This window comes from Lolium perenne, chromosome 1 (assembly GCF_019359855.2).
Source record: "Lolium perenne isolate Kyuss_39 chromosome 1, Kyuss_2.0, whole genome shotgun sequence".
In the NCBI taxonomy this organism is placed as follows: domain Eukaryota; kingdom Viridiplantae; phylum Streptophyta; class Magnoliopsida; order Poales; family Poaceae; genus Lolium; species Lolium perenne.
In genome coordinates this window covers 126665706-126672852 of record NC_067244.2, presented here as the reverse complement: position 1 = coordinate 126672852, position 7147 = coordinate 126665706, and the positions used below count along the sequence as shown (strand labels likewise).

At 43.7% G+C, this 7147-nt stretch overlaps 1 long non-coding RNA gene across 6 annotated transcripts; it reads left to right on the top strand.

Moving 5' to 3' along the window:
- Positions 1-2000: 2000 nt before the first annotated feature.
- On the top strand, positions 2001-6629 carry LOC127301472 (uncharacterized). 6 transcript variants are annotated; one of them, XR_007852106.2, is made up of 4 exons: positions 2769-3383; positions 3472-3706; positions 4127-4686; positions 6160-6629. It is a non-coding gene; the product is annotated as an uncharacterized lncRNA (long non-coding RNA). The 6 variants fall into 6 exon arrangements; XR_007852102.2 differs by lacking the exons at positions 2769-3383; positions 6160-6629 and adding an exon at positions 2001-2688 and having other exon boundaries at positions 4127-4592; XR_007852097.2 differs by lacking the exons at positions 2769-3383; positions 6160-6629 and adding an exon at positions 2004-2447 and having other exon boundaries at positions 4127-4592.
- Positions 6630-7147: the final 518 nt, after the last annotated feature.

The following is a 7147-nucleotide window of genomic DNA, read 5'->3' as shown; positions in this document are numbered from 1 at the left end:
CGTTTGATGTAATCGAAGTACCTTTCCAGCATAAGTGATTTACATGATCTCATGGTCATAAGGACTAGGTAACTATGTATCGAAAGCTTATAGCAAATAACTTAATGATGTGATCTTATGCTACGCTTAATTGGGTGTATCCATTACATCATTCACATAATGATATAACCTTGTTATTAATAACATCCAATGTTCATGATTATGAAACTAATCATCTATTAATCAACAAGCTAGTTAAGAGGCTTTACTAGGGACTCATTGTTGTTTACATAACACACATGTATCAATGTTTCGGTTAATACAATTATAGCATGGTATATAAACATTTATCATAAACATAAAGATATATAATAACCACTTTTATTATTGCCTCTTGGGCATATCTCCAACACTTGGTGGTCGATTACGCGAGGAGGGGCCGGTGAGGGGCTGTTGAAGCCTCGCCGGAGATCCGGTGTTTGTGTGTGCCTTTGCGGCGCGGCACTGCACGGATCAAGCTGGCACCGAGTTGGGAAGGCATGGCTGCCGGTGAAATCCGAGCTTCGACTCCGGTCATGGTGGGCGATGGCGGCATACGCCATTAACTTGTTGAAGGCATCATCGTCGCAGTCATCGTCTTCTTGCTTGGGCTGCTCTGGGGGGAAACCTTAGATCTGGGTCTCCCGGATCGGGCGATGGCGGCGTAAGGCGTCGTTCTCCCTCCTGGGGGCATCGTCTATGGAGCAGATGCAAGTTGGTGGGTCCTGAGGTGGAGCGGCGTTTTTCTTTCGTGTTGAAGACGGCGAATCTCGGCTGCGTGGTGCAGCGGGCTAGCATCGTCGGATACGTCATGTTCGACGTGCGCAGGGTGGTGGAGCTGTGTAGCGTCGTGGTGGCGTTGGTGGCAGGCCTGGCAAGGTCATTGCATTGATCTCTCCTGAAGATGGGTATGCGAAAGATGGTGGCGGCGAGGACTTCTGGAGCGTGTATGATGGTACGCGCCGATGGTCTGCCGGACCGGTTGTGCCACCTGTTCGTCATTGAGCGACTTGCCGAGGCCTTCGGTTTTTTGATGATGCGTGTTGGTGTGATGTCAGGGTGTTGCTCTGTTCATTGCCCCCCTTCATCGGTGATGTAGGACTAGCGAGATGTCGTTAGTTTGGTGGCTTAGGTTCGATCTGTGTAATTCTCTTTGTAAGGTGTTGTGAACATCCCTTGGATGCAGAAGATAGGGGATATTTTCCCCATTTTGCATCTAGCCAAAAAAGACATTAAGCATAACCCTAATAAACTCTGGAGAAGAACTTACGTCTTATTCAAACTTATACATCTTCTGGCATCCTTGCCACATAATCTATCTACTTCGATGTTGTAGTTTGCCACGGACACATCTCCGCTGTTGACAATTTGATACTCGTGTGATCCAAACTGAAGTGGACTGGATCATGACATTGAAAATTCAGTCGAACAATCAACTTTAATTAGAATAAGAAATTTAGACCTCTATATAGTGAGTAATATATTGAACGTCCAAACAACGGAAGATGGAAATTATTTTCTTAGTGCATATTCAACAAAATAATCAACAATCAGATCTGTAGAAAATAGCACGCCATCTCCTCTGAACCCAAACGGACAACACACGCGGCGCCCTCACGCAACCGCCAACAATGCGGCCGATTCGAACCAACGCAGATACGGAACTGACGGGGAGGGGGGAAGGGACGTGGCGTAGGAGATGTAGTTGCGGATAAGCCCCTGGGTGGTGATTCGGATCTCGTTCTCGGCAATGGCGGACTCGGGCCGTGGCCACTCCACCCTCTTGTACCTGTCCATCTCGGCTCTCCCGGTGCCGGCCGCCGCTTGGCCGTCGCCCGGCGGGTGCTATAGTGTATTTTGGGACCATCTACGGATTGTGTATTTTGAGACCATCTACGGATTGTTTAGACACAAATTTCCTGCAAAGCTTCTCTACTACTTAAAAAGACTAAACTGGTTCCTTATTCTGCCATCACAATATGTTTCGTCGTTCCTTTCGTCGTCGCGCTTCCTCCTTCGTCGTCCACATGGGCCAGGCCCAAGGAAACCTGCGGTCCACACTCCCTCCCGCACCCGGCCACCCTCCTCTCTCTCCTCCTGCTCACATCTCTCCTCCACATACGACGCCCATCACACCGGCCGTCATGTCCTCCTCCTCGATCGCCGCCTCCACCACGCGGATCCGGCCTCAATCGCATCCCCCTCGACTGTCTCTTCCAGCGCACGTCTAGGTGCATGGAGCCCGGATGCCCTCCCTAGACTGCCATCAAGATCAGCACCACAGATGCGTGGCTCGAGGCATGGGGGCCTGAATCCGGGCATAGGTGTCCGAGATTTGGGCATGGTCGCCCGGATCCGATCTCCTCGCTTGATCTTCCTTTTTTCCCAATTTTGACAAAGACTCGATTCATACGGAACCAGCTTCTAAGGTAATGCAGATGGATTGATCTGTTTTGAGCAATTTTCGATGATCATACTCAGCAAAGATGTTTCTCTGTGATTGCATTTGGTAATCCCCGCAGATCCAGTTGAAGTTGCTTGCTGAAGAAATGCAGGCAATAAACAAATTTACGTTTCTTAACTGAAACCTCGTGGTTCCCTTAGCTATCAGATCTGGAGTTGATCAGATGGATCTTTCTCAAACCAAATATGTCTGTAGCTTTCAGATTGGTGGCTCTCTTCAGACATTTATATTTTAAAGACGTTTCCATGATTTGAGGCTATACCACACAGCCTTTATATAGATTTATTTTTACAAAGTATGGACCTTTTAAGTGAGAAAAAAAATGTTGTTTTCCAGATTATATGGAGCCTGATTGGTAGTAAACACATGTATTTCATTGTTTATTTTCAGATATCTCTTTCTACATTCGCCTGCTCCCCTTTGCTTTGATAGCAGAACAATTGCAAGCCCAATAGGTGCTAATACATTGTTCGATATTCAGGTTATCAATTGCTTCAGTGGTCTCTACGTATTTCAATAGTTGGAGGCTTGGGCCACAGTTTTACGATCCTTTTACAACCATTTCTTCTGATTTTGGTTGTTAAACAAATGTAATATTTTTGTATGACATCTCTCATCTATGATGCTGCTATCAAGGGCCGCTGCACTGTTTGCACTGAGTCTCTGCTTCAAAAAAATTCTTTGTCCAGGTTGAATTTGGTATATTGGAGTTCAATCGGTCCATTTTCCCATATGTGCCAAAACCACATTAATTTGTAGTAAGAAGTATGATCTGCTGTGGGCTACCTAGCTTCACAATTTGCTTCTAAAAATGTACTGTACCATGTCACCATATCATGATCCCCAGTGTTCCAGACCAAAAGGCACAAAAAGCTTTAAGAATAGCAAATCTCTCGCCCAGGTCTCTCCTTTGTTTGGAGTTTGTGTGTTTGGATTATTTAGCTGTTTCTTTTGGTTGTTATAATAAGGGTTTATTCCTTTTGATGTAGGTTGCTGGACTATGCTGCTGTTGCCATGAGTGATCGGCGTGCAAATGGTCATCGCAGTGTCACTCCTTCTGCTCCATGATATTTGCCTTCGCTTTGGCGGCGCATCGACGGCTTGGTGAATTCGTGTTACGGTGATTCCACACCAGCTGTTGTTGATCCTTTTTTTCGTGTCATCTGTTGATCATGTTGGGGTGTCTTCTGCTGTTAATTCTTCTACGGATATTGATGCTCGAAGGTAGGGTTCCCCAGTGATATTACCTACTTAGCTCATTCCAATGAAGTCCATGATTTTTTTATCTGGCCTGCAACATCATAATTACGCACTACTCTTGTGGTGGTGAAGTTACTCTTCGAATTTCTCTAAATACGCTCTTAGAAGATGGTTAGAATTGTATTCTCAAATTTTGGTAAGAACTCTCACTTTTTATTTTTGTTTTGGGTGATAGAATTAATAAACTTTCAGATTCGTGCAGTAATGTATTCTTGGGTCTTAGTTACATTTTACCTATTATTTCTATTGAAAATACGAGATTGCATGTCAAACATGCTAGGTGAGTTCATTTGCATTATTTTTTTTAGCTCTCTGGCTCTAATTTCTCATATGTAGCAATAATTTTTTTTGATATATAAGACGAGGCATGCTCTTGCATTTCAGGTTTTCAATGTATTATCCAACCAACATCAGATACTTTGCGGAGCTCCAAGAGACGGTTCCCGTCCTGCACTACAATTGTTTATCGCATATAGCAAACATAATTTATGGTTGCCAGTGAATCCAGATAACTCTGCTTTGCCATATTAATTTTACACTCCACAATTATTTGGTTATTTGAACTACGGATTTGAAGGGCAAATTTCTGTAGCAACTTCATTTAATTCAAATAAAGGGCTTATCAAAACAAGCAGTTAAATCACACAAGGTTAACCTTAACGCTTGACAGTAGCATCTCTCTTGAGGCGTGTCAAGAAAGGGCTTAAAGATGCTTGTAATAGTTATTTTGGATACGTGGATCTGGTCCTTGCGACATTGTATTTTTTAATTTGCACCTCCAATTTATAATATTGCTGTTTTAATTTTCAGATCTTCGCAAACACGATATATACATGTGAGTTTTGTTTTATCCTCAACAGACTAGCAACATCGCTGTTTGGCAACATGCCACTACTGGCTAATTTGAAATATGGCTTCAGAATTTAGACAATTAGAAGCAAAAGGTATGTTGCAGTACCGGATATCATGCTCAATCTCTACTGCATTCTGTTATCATGTGCTGGTGTTTTTCATAGCAATAAGGTTTGATATTATTATCTCTGGAGTACAACTATAGTTTAGATCGCGTTACTACTACGATATGTATGATTTCTGTTACATGCTAATTCTCTGTAGTGGCATATTCAATAGTTTCTTTTCTCTGCTTTGCGTTGGTCTATGTAGAAGCCTATCACTTATCTTATCTATCTATGTAAAACTTCTTATCGTTGTAACAAGCTCACTTAATAACATGCCATGGTCTATCTGTATTTTTTTTGCTTTGCATTTTCAAATTCTAGCTTATTCATATGAGCACACAAAACAAAACTCAGCAACATCAAATTAAGAACATCACAATTACATTTTTCAACTCAACAAGATGAATTCATAGCTGATTGATACAATCAGCTATAACATGCAAAGGAAATTTCGCATTTAGGAACTCAGGAAAGAGAAGCATACCAGCTGGTAGCAGATCAGCTCGATTCCCCATCTCCAGCTCCCCTTCTTCGGGAACTCACTACTTGGCAGCAAACCATTTCACCGGAGATGGCCAGCTTCTCCTACTGTCGTATACTCCTCCACCACCATCGCTAGCACTGCCACTCTCACTTCTGCTGCTGCCTTTGCCTTGCGGATGGCGCCATGGAGTACCTCCTCCCCTCAACCTTCAACTATACCGCCGCTTGCTTTCCGGGATCGCTCCTCCGGTGTCCCGTCCCTAATCAGCTCGTCGAGTCTCACCAAGAAAAAGATCGATTACAGCAGTACAGACGGGACTATGGCTGGCTCCCGTAGTCAGTCCCCCGAGACCACATCTGGCTCGAGTTCACCGACGTCAAAGTGATAGAAAGTGGTGGAGAACAAGGCGGCGGCATGATACCAGGCCGGTGCCGGCGGACGACAGTAATCAGATCCTCCCAATCAGGTGCATGTAGTTATATAGTCCTCCTGAGTTGGTGGCAATCAAAGTGGCGAGAGGAGAAGAGACCGCCACATCACACTTCAGGGCAGGGCAAAAAAAATCATTTTCATGCGCTTGCTACTCGAGTTTCATGGTGCGCGAGAGCACATGAATTACCTGTGGCCACATGTCACCCGCTTGCCGTTGCCACCATCGCCGAGCTCGGCTCTGGCATGAGTGGGGCGACGCATCGACAACCATACACGTGGAACTTGCAATAGGTCTCGATGCCGCCCCTATCGCCGCAGGCCCGGAACCGTGAAGGCACTGTTCAAGTAGATCTCGTCGTAGAGCCGGCCGCTGGACCTGAATTTTTGGGTCTATTTTTTCTACTGTGGAAGAACTGCGCACGACCGCTGAAGTAGCTACCTCTAATTCAATTATGGTATCCGCTGTAGCAGCTACCTCTAATTCAACTATTGAATTTGTTCTGCTAATGAATGTTGTGTTGTTCATAGCTCTCCTCCAGTAGGTAGTGAAAGGTGAAGTTGGCCAGCCACCGTGGGAGTCTCCCGGTTAGCCTGTTGGAGTAGCGGTTGAGGATGGAAAACCAGTCGCCCACATTGTCTGATGTGTCAGCGGGATCTCTCCAGAGTGGTCATTGTTGCCGAGGTGCTGTAGCGGGATGCAGCATGGAGATTTTGGCGGAGACTTCTGTTTGCAACGTGCGACAGAAAAAGAAAAGAAGAGGAATAGACACATCGAGCCTTGCCTGTGGGCATCCTCTACCTAGATGAAGCTGGTGTAACTTGAACAGATTGCTTATGCGATGCCTGAGGATATGGAAAAGATATGTGGTGGAGAAAAAGAAGAGTGCTTGTACTTCTTCTTGATCTTTTTTCCCTTCCGGTGAAATAACCATGGCATGCTTCTACGTGATTTTCACTGAAATATTTAAAACGCAGTGCTCAGCAATGCATCTCTGGTTGTTTGATATTAGAATTCAGGTGTTTGACAAATTATTTATTTTCGCATCTAGAGTGATGTTGTATAGCTTGATGTAGGGGTACGTACTTGGCAGGTTTACTGAGATTTCCTAATTAGCAATCAATATAGCTAGCTCGCTGCTTTGTATAAGCTGGTTCTATTTAAATACTAATATTTTAATGTGGTGGAATTAAAATGCAGTCAACATTGCTATTTAAATATTTGTTATAAATTTGTACTATGTGAATATTTAACAATTTGAACTATTTTTTATTTAACTCGCACTTAAATTTATGTTCAAATTCATATTGTTGATAAGTAGTTGTTGAAAATTGGACATTGACTGAAAACTGGATCCGGACCATTTGGGAGGTTGACAAATAGGATGTGTCCTTAGGTGTATTATATTCACCATCCAAAAAGTCATGTTGTTTATCAGTCTTTCAGGCAAGTCAAATTTGTGTACCTCTTTATTTTATTGAAGTCTCTATTCAAATCTTGTTCGCAAATTTATATGAGCATCTTAGCAATTT